At 42.7% G+C, this 7633-nt stretch overlaps 1 long non-coding RNA gene across 1 annotated transcript; it reads left to right on the forward strand.

Moving 5' to 3' along the window:
• The first annotated feature begins 3846 nt into the window (after positions 1-3846).
• Positions 3847-4921, forward strand: LOC127692432 (uncharacterized). The gene is made up of 2 exons (XR_007979463.1): positions 3847-4065; positions 4653-4921. It is a non-coding gene; the product is annotated as an uncharacterized LOC127692432 (long non-coding RNA).
• Positions 4922-7633: the final 2712 nt, after the last annotated feature.

Below are 7633 nucleotides of genomic sequence, written 5' to 3' on the forward strand. Positions count from 1 at the left end.
ATCTCAGTGTTGTTTTGATTTGCATTTCCCTGATAACTAAGGATGCTGAACATTTCTTTAGGTGCTTTTGAGCCATTTGAGTTTCCTCAGTTGAGAATTCCCTGTTTAGCTAAGTACCCCATTTTTTAATAGGGTTATTTGATTCTCTGGAGACTAACTTCTTGAGTTCTTTGTATACGTTGGATATTAGCCCTCTATCAGATGCAGAGTTAGTAAAGATCTTTTCCCAATTTGTTGGTTGCTGTTTTGTCCTATTGACTATATCCTTTGCCTTACAGAAGCTTTGCCGTTTTATGAGATCCCATTTGTCGATTCTTGTTCTTAGAGCATAAGCCATTGGTGTTCTGTTCAGAAACTTTTCCCCTGTGCCCATGTGTTCAAGGTTTGCCCCCACTTTCTCCTCTGTAAGCTTCAGTGTGTCTGATTTTATGTGTAGATCTTTGATCCACCTGGACTGGAGCTTTGTACAAGGAGATAAGAATGGGTCTATTTGCATTTCTCTGCATGCTGACCTCCAGTTGATCCAGCACCATTTGTTTACATGGTATGCACTCACTAATAAGTGGATGCTAGTCCAAAAGCTCAAAATAAACAATTTACAATTCACCCAGCACAAGAAGCTCAAGAGGAAGGAGGACTTAAGTGAGGGTGCTATGGTTCCTCTGAGGAAGGGAACAAAATACTCACAGGAGCAACAAGGGAGGCAATGTGTGGAGCAGAGTCTGAAGTAAAGGCCACCCAGCGAGTGCCCTACCTGGGGATTCATCCTATAAACAGTCACCAAACCCTGGCACTACGACGAGAAGTGTGTACCAAAAGGAGCATGCCATGGCTGTCTCCAGAGGGGCCCTGCCAGAGCCTTACAAATACAGATGCAGAAACTAGCAACCAACTATTGGACTGAGCTTAGGGTCCCCAACGGAGGATCTGGAGGATGGTCCAGAGGAGCTGAAGGGGTATATAGCCCCATGGGAAGAACAATGACTTCAGACACCCCAAGATTCCCAGGGACTGAACCATCAACCAAGGGGTACACATAGTTCCAGCCAAAAATGTGGCAGAGGAAGGCCTTGTTGGGCATCAATGGGAGGAGTGGTCTTTGGTCAGGTAAAGGCTCAATAGAGGCCCCAACAAAGGGAAACGGACTGGGGGGGGGGGCGGGTGGAGGTGGGAGTGTGTCTGGTAGAGGGGCATATCCATAAAGACAGGGGGTGAGAGGACAGGTAGGGAATCTTTGGGGAGGGGGGCTTTTGGGAGGGGGAAATTGGGAAAGGTTTTACCATTGGTTTTACCATTGTAAATGAAGAAGATACTCAATTTAAAAAAAAAAGATTAAAAAAAAAAAACAGGCTGGCCATTGCCCGCCAGTGGATGGCTGGCCAGGCTGCCGGTGCAGAGAGCTAGAGGTACAACGTGCTGGGATTATTTTCTGCAATATAAAACCTCACCAGGGTTCGCTCTGGAAGGGAAGACTGCAGATGCCTACGCTCATGCAGAGCCGCCTCAGAGAGGACGCCAGTTACCCTGACTGACTGAGAATCAATGCCTGCCACTCACAGCCAGTGCTCAGGATCCTGAAATGCTTTGGAGCAGTAAAAGGCATGTCTTAGTAGGGACAGGCTGGTGTGACCAAGTCATCCTTTATGAAGAGCCATTATTAAAATGTCGCGCATCAATGGGTCACACACTTCCTGTTGACGTTAGTCAGAAGTTGCTCGGCTTCCAGAGACACAGGATTCAGTCAGAAAACACAACAAACTAAAAGCACCACAGACTATGCCTGGCTTGTGATAAGCCTGGTGGGCAGGATTTATGACTTTAATATTTCCTTAACGTTATATATAACAGTAAATAGCACCTTCGTTTCAATGAAAGATGATTCAAGAAATTTCTAAGACTATGCCTGGTGTATTGTAAGTCAGAAATAATAATAATAATAATAATAATAATAATAATAATAATAAAGGTTATACTGTTGGATTAGATGGTACACACTTTAAATCCTAACAGTCAGGAAGCAGAGGCAGGTGAATCTCTGAGTTCCAGGTCAGCCAGGGCTACATAGAGAGACCCTGTCTCAAAAAATAAAAAATAACAGAAAATGTGGTACATTTACACAATGGAGTACTACTCGGATATTAAAAACAATGAATTAATGAAATTCTTAGGCAAATTGATGGAACTAGGAAAAAATAGAAAAGTTTTAAAAAAGGCAAAGAATAAGATGTGTTAATTAATTAAATGTATTTATGATTACTCTGTACGTGTGTGTGTTAGGCAGAGAACAATTCTTGGGAGCTCTCACCTTTACTGTGGTTTCTGGGAATCGAACTCATGAACTCAAGATGTTAGGCTTGCACAGCGAGCACTTTTATCTGCTGAGCCATCTCACCAGCCCAGTTCAATTTGTTATGTATTCAAATTATTACAGAAATTTTTGATAATTTTGATAATAACTATCATTTTTGATAGTTAAAAATTTTGAAAAACATGTATTTCCCCCTCAAAAAAGAAAGGCTCCTTCAATATTTCATGAAAATAAAGAAAAGCATATATTTCACGAAAATAATTTTTAACCAGTTTAAGGGGCACATGCAAAAAAATGTAAGACTCTGATAACCATTTTTTTTCTAAAAATACAAGTTGATTTTTTTAAACATAACTTTGTAGGATTTCTCTGCTGGGTATAAATAATCACACATGTTATTTCACACACTTTATTCTGTCCTACTTTCAAGTTTTACTCTAGTGCATGAATGCCGCTCCAAAGACCATATGGCTGGTCTTTCTATATGGACATCCATATAGAATTCAATGCAGGAAAAAAGACACCACTAAGCGTTAGATAGGAAGGACTTTAAAACAGGAAATCGGGTACTCACAAAATGACTGGATGGATTCAAGGAACGGAAGACTGGGATCTGCCAGCTGACGTGGATGTTAAGGACAAACACTAGTGCAGAGGTCTGAAAACTGCTGCTGCTGCTGCTGACACAGATAGAGCCAACTGCCTAGGTCCTGCTGGATCTGGTGACCGGACACTGACAGACGACTGCATCAGCTACTCCAGATATGAGGAAGCTGATAACTACACAGTGGAATGCTGAGACCACACCAGCTGCAAACACCCGTGAGCAGACAGCTCACTATGTAGGAAGAAGCCTCCATCCATTTCCAGCCCTACCCCACGCCCCGTATTCACTGGTGGAATGGAAGTGTGTTTCCATCCAGAACCCTAGAAGCAAGAAGAGTTTGAGAAAAGCCATTTCGTCCTGTGGTCAAGACAGCAACGGTGCTGAACACCGACTGTTCCCCATCACCAAATGGTTGTGAATTGGTTCTCAGCTGTAGGGGAGGGTGTGTTGATATGAAGGCCCATCCCCGAGTTTCAGTATTAAAGTGTGTCCTTTTACATATATCTTTCGGTGTCCATGAGAGAACACCACATTCTAGGAGCTGATGTTACAAGTTGGCTGTAAAAAGTCTTTACATGAGTAACAAAACAACACTCACTCCATCCTGGATGAAATGCAAACATGGCGTGAGTAGTGCAAATACGTCCCACGGGACGTATTTAAATGCCATTAAAATGTCAATCGTGAACATTTTTGTGATTTTGCAGAAGCACTCCACAGCCCCCACTTAATTTCTTATCTCTGTGATATCTAGAAATGATTGAGAAATACCTCATTCTTCGATCTTAAGAAATTAATGGCAGCTTTACAGCTTTAGGCATCTTATCTACATACCCAGCTCACAGCTGGGTCATTGTTTACCCTGCTTCAAGGACGGAACAGGAAGGGGCGTGGCCAACAGCTCAGTAGGAACTTAACTGGGGCAATCAGGACAGAGCCTATGGGCTCACTCAGAGCCGGATTCTTAAGCCTGATCTGGAGTAACAGTGAGGAACTGCAATGTCAGGCATTCTCAGAGTGCTTGTCAGAGGCCAGGCATTTAGTTCTCTAGTCTCTGCTATACTCCAGGAAGAGAGAAGCCCCTATGACCCTCTCTGTTCAGAAACAATCCTCAGAGAAGAACTTACCCGGGGTCACAGGCTCGTGATTTGTAAGTGCTGTACCATGAAGCTACATTCCCCAAACCTCAACGTTTTTATCTGTGAAATAGGATCTTTTCTAGGCTGTGCTTGAATTAACCAAGCAGGGCTTGAACTTGTAGTCTCTCTGCCTTCGTCTTCCCATGGCATGGGACATAGCATGTCCAGGGCCCTGCAGTTGTCTGTGCAAGATCAAACCAGTCAGCATTCCAATAAGAGCCCCGACTCACAATAGAGGTGCTGTTGATAGTGACTTCTCAGGGAGGTAGACATTTTTTTTTTTGGCGTGGCACCTAGTGGGTCAACATGCTCTACTGGATGGTCCCCACTCCTAGAAGTATGTGATCAGCATAAATTAGACGTAGGCTGTTGTTCATAAACCAGAAAACTAAGTTGGAAGGTCTGGGGAGGTAAGGGTGTACTAGTTTTCCTTACCCTGAACTATATAGTTCAGAAGAAAAAATAATCTCTATAATGCGTAGTCTTCTATGCTTGTATATACCAAGTTAAATTAGCTTCGAAATAACTTCATAGATCAGTAAACATGTTTTCTTAAAAATATTTTCATTCTATGTGCATGGTTGTTTTACTTACACAGATGTCTGTGAGCCATGAGTGCTCCTGGTGCTGGGGGACACAGAAGAGAACATGAGGACATTAGATCTTCGGAAACTGGAGTTCGAGATGACTGTGAGCCACCATGGATCCTGGGAATCAAGCCTGAATCCTCTGAAGGAGCAGCAAATGCCCTTAACCACGCAGCCGCAGAGCCACCTCTCCAGCTCCAGCCCACATAAATATGTTAATTACTCCTATTGTTTCCTTTCTTAATAGTGAATTTCAAATATACATAAAATTTTATGATGATCTTATGAGTCAGATTTCCACTGAGAAAGACTCAATAGCCTGTGTGTGTGTGCATGTGTGCGTGGAGGTGGGAGAAAGAGAAGGAGATATTTTTAAGAAATAGGCTTCTTACTGTGCAGAGAATCCCAGTGGGCTGGAGGCCAGAGGAGAGTGGCATCTTAAGTCCACAAAGAACCTGAAGACAGAGTTCCTTCTCCTCGTTCTAGGTAAAGTTGGTCTTTTTATTTTCAGTTAAGATCTTTGTGTTAATTAGGTTTTTACTGCTGTGAACAGACACCACCACCAAGGCAACTCTTATAAGCACAACATTTAATTAGGGCTGGCTTACAGGTTCAGAGGGTCAGTCCATTATCATCAAGATGGGAGCCTGGCCGAGCTCAGGCAGGCGTGGAGCAGGAGGAGCTGAGAGTTCTACATCTTCATCTGAAGGCGGCCAACAGAATACTCACTCCCATGCAGCTAGGTTGAGGGTATTTAAGCCCACACCCACAGTGGCACACCTACTCCAACAAGGCCACACCTCCTAATAGTGCCACTCCCTGGGCAGAGCGTATACAAACCATCACAATCTTACATGATTGGATAAGGGGAAATAAAATCTTTGTTCAAGGCCTGCTTATTTTAATCTAATACCATAATTAAAAAAATACACCAAGATATCTAGAATAATACTTAACCATGTATCTCATTTTACCTGAGCCACCATTTGCAAAGGCCTTGCATGTATGTGGTCATGTGTTAAGATGAGTACTGTGGGTAGATCATGGAAGGGAAGGAAACCTGCTTAGCTTGAGAGGCTGGGGAAGGGGCTTCCTGAGAATTCTGGTCTATGCTATAAAGGGTACTGGGAAGATAATGAAAGGTACCCGTGCAGAAAGTTGACACAGACAGGAAATTTCTTCTGTCTTTCTTAATGTATTGCTCCCAATTCCTGGCCATTTGCCCCTCCCCCTGTGAGCCTATCTGAAATCTACATACTCAAGATGAATTTGGACACAGTAAAAGACTTTCATAACAAAACAGGAAGCTATGAAGTCAAGCAACCACAGCTGGCATTACTTCCTATTACCAGACTCTATCTGGTGCAAATTGGACACTGAATTCGGCACTGCGTTAAGTGTATTGTCTAAAAGATACCAAATACATCTTCAAGGAGGTGTCGTCCTGATCTCTGCTTTATAGAAGACTGAATGTAGAAGTTAGGACCTTACCCCAAGTTCTCAGCCAGAAAGCCAGGCATGATAACTCAGATCTGATTGATGATTTTAGCTACCAGCCTTAACATAAAAAAAAAAGAGAGAGAGTTCAAAAAACCTAAAGATAAGTTTCCGATGGATTGAATGATCTTAGTTTGGATTTGCACAAAGCAAGAGACAAGATTTTTCATATGTTTAAGCTCATCTGGGAGCAGATGCTAGGAAGCCAGTGAGCGTGTGAGGCAGTAGACAGAAGGCTTCGCTAACGAAGAGTAGGTTAGTGCATCCATCACTGTGGGCTTCCGTTGTCTGGGAACGCTGGTTGGGTAGAGCTCACCTCAAGAACTGGCCTGCCAGAGTCGGGCAGCTAGCTATCCATGCACCTGCTCACTGATGCCTACTGGTTGTTATGTAGATGCTCACACACTGGAACTTCTGGCTTGTAACTCTCTTGGCCTGAGAAGGAGACACTGGTGCTTCAGGAGTGTGCCCCTTGGTGTGTTTGGGAACCATCCAGTCAAATTACAGGTGCCTACCAGGTGGGCCCATGAGGTATCGATGGGCCTTCACAGACTCTTCTGTAACATAGGAGTTTATTCAAAGCTGCAACTGCAATCTTTATTAGATTAGGATAACCTATTTCTAACAAATAAATGTCACAAATTTAGTCTTTAAATTCCCAGTCTAAGGAATGGTTAGGATATTAACAAAACAAACTGAAAGATCCATTCCCAATAACACGGAATCAATTCTAGATTACCATATTAAGTAATATCCTCAGTGAGGCCAACCTGACATCTAATGGAGAGTCACTAAACCTTGTCCAAAAGTCACTTCTCCCCACTGTTCTTCCTCATGCTGAGGACAGCTTATGTATGGCGTGACTGACTTCCTGCATACCAGAAAGGCTGCAACTCTGCTGGAAGACACTTCCTTGCCCCTTTGAAGTATTCCAGTGACTTTTTGAAATAAATTCCGTAAGTATGTGACCTAATTAAACACATACACGCACGCACATACCAAATACATTATACAAATGTGGTAAAACGAAACAAGACATTGTTTGGCTCCCTCTTTCTTTCATGATGTAGCAATAAGTACACAGAGACTCCATTTTATTTACAGAGAACGCCATTTTATTTTGGCAGGTAGCAAGCTGTATCTCAGAAGTGAGATAACCGAGGCAGTAAACAGCCAAACTGCAATTTCCCCAAAGGAATGAGCTCAGGGCTATTTTAAGATTGCGTGATTCTCCCTCTACCCTTCGACTCTGGTTTTCAATTGATTTAAATCCTGGTTTCTAGTAAATATTTTCTACACACTCTTGGCAGTAAAGGAAGGAGAGGGCTAAGTCAATTCCTTTTAAGTTTTGAATGCTGTGTGTGATGAGTTTGTAAGTGGTGAGTTCCACAGAGGAATAAGAATCACCAGTTGAGAGGTAGAGCAATCGTTGAGGACCAAATGAAAAATTTATCACAGAATTCTTAGGACCATCTTCTAGAAATGTAGAGAGAGT

Source organism: Apodemus sylvaticus, chromosome 9, assembly GCF_947179515.1.
Source record: "Apodemus sylvaticus chromosome 9, mApoSyl1.1, whole genome shotgun sequence".
Classification (NCBI taxonomy): domain Eukaryota; kingdom Metazoa; phylum Chordata; class Mammalia; order Rodentia; family Muridae; genus Apodemus; species Apodemus sylvaticus.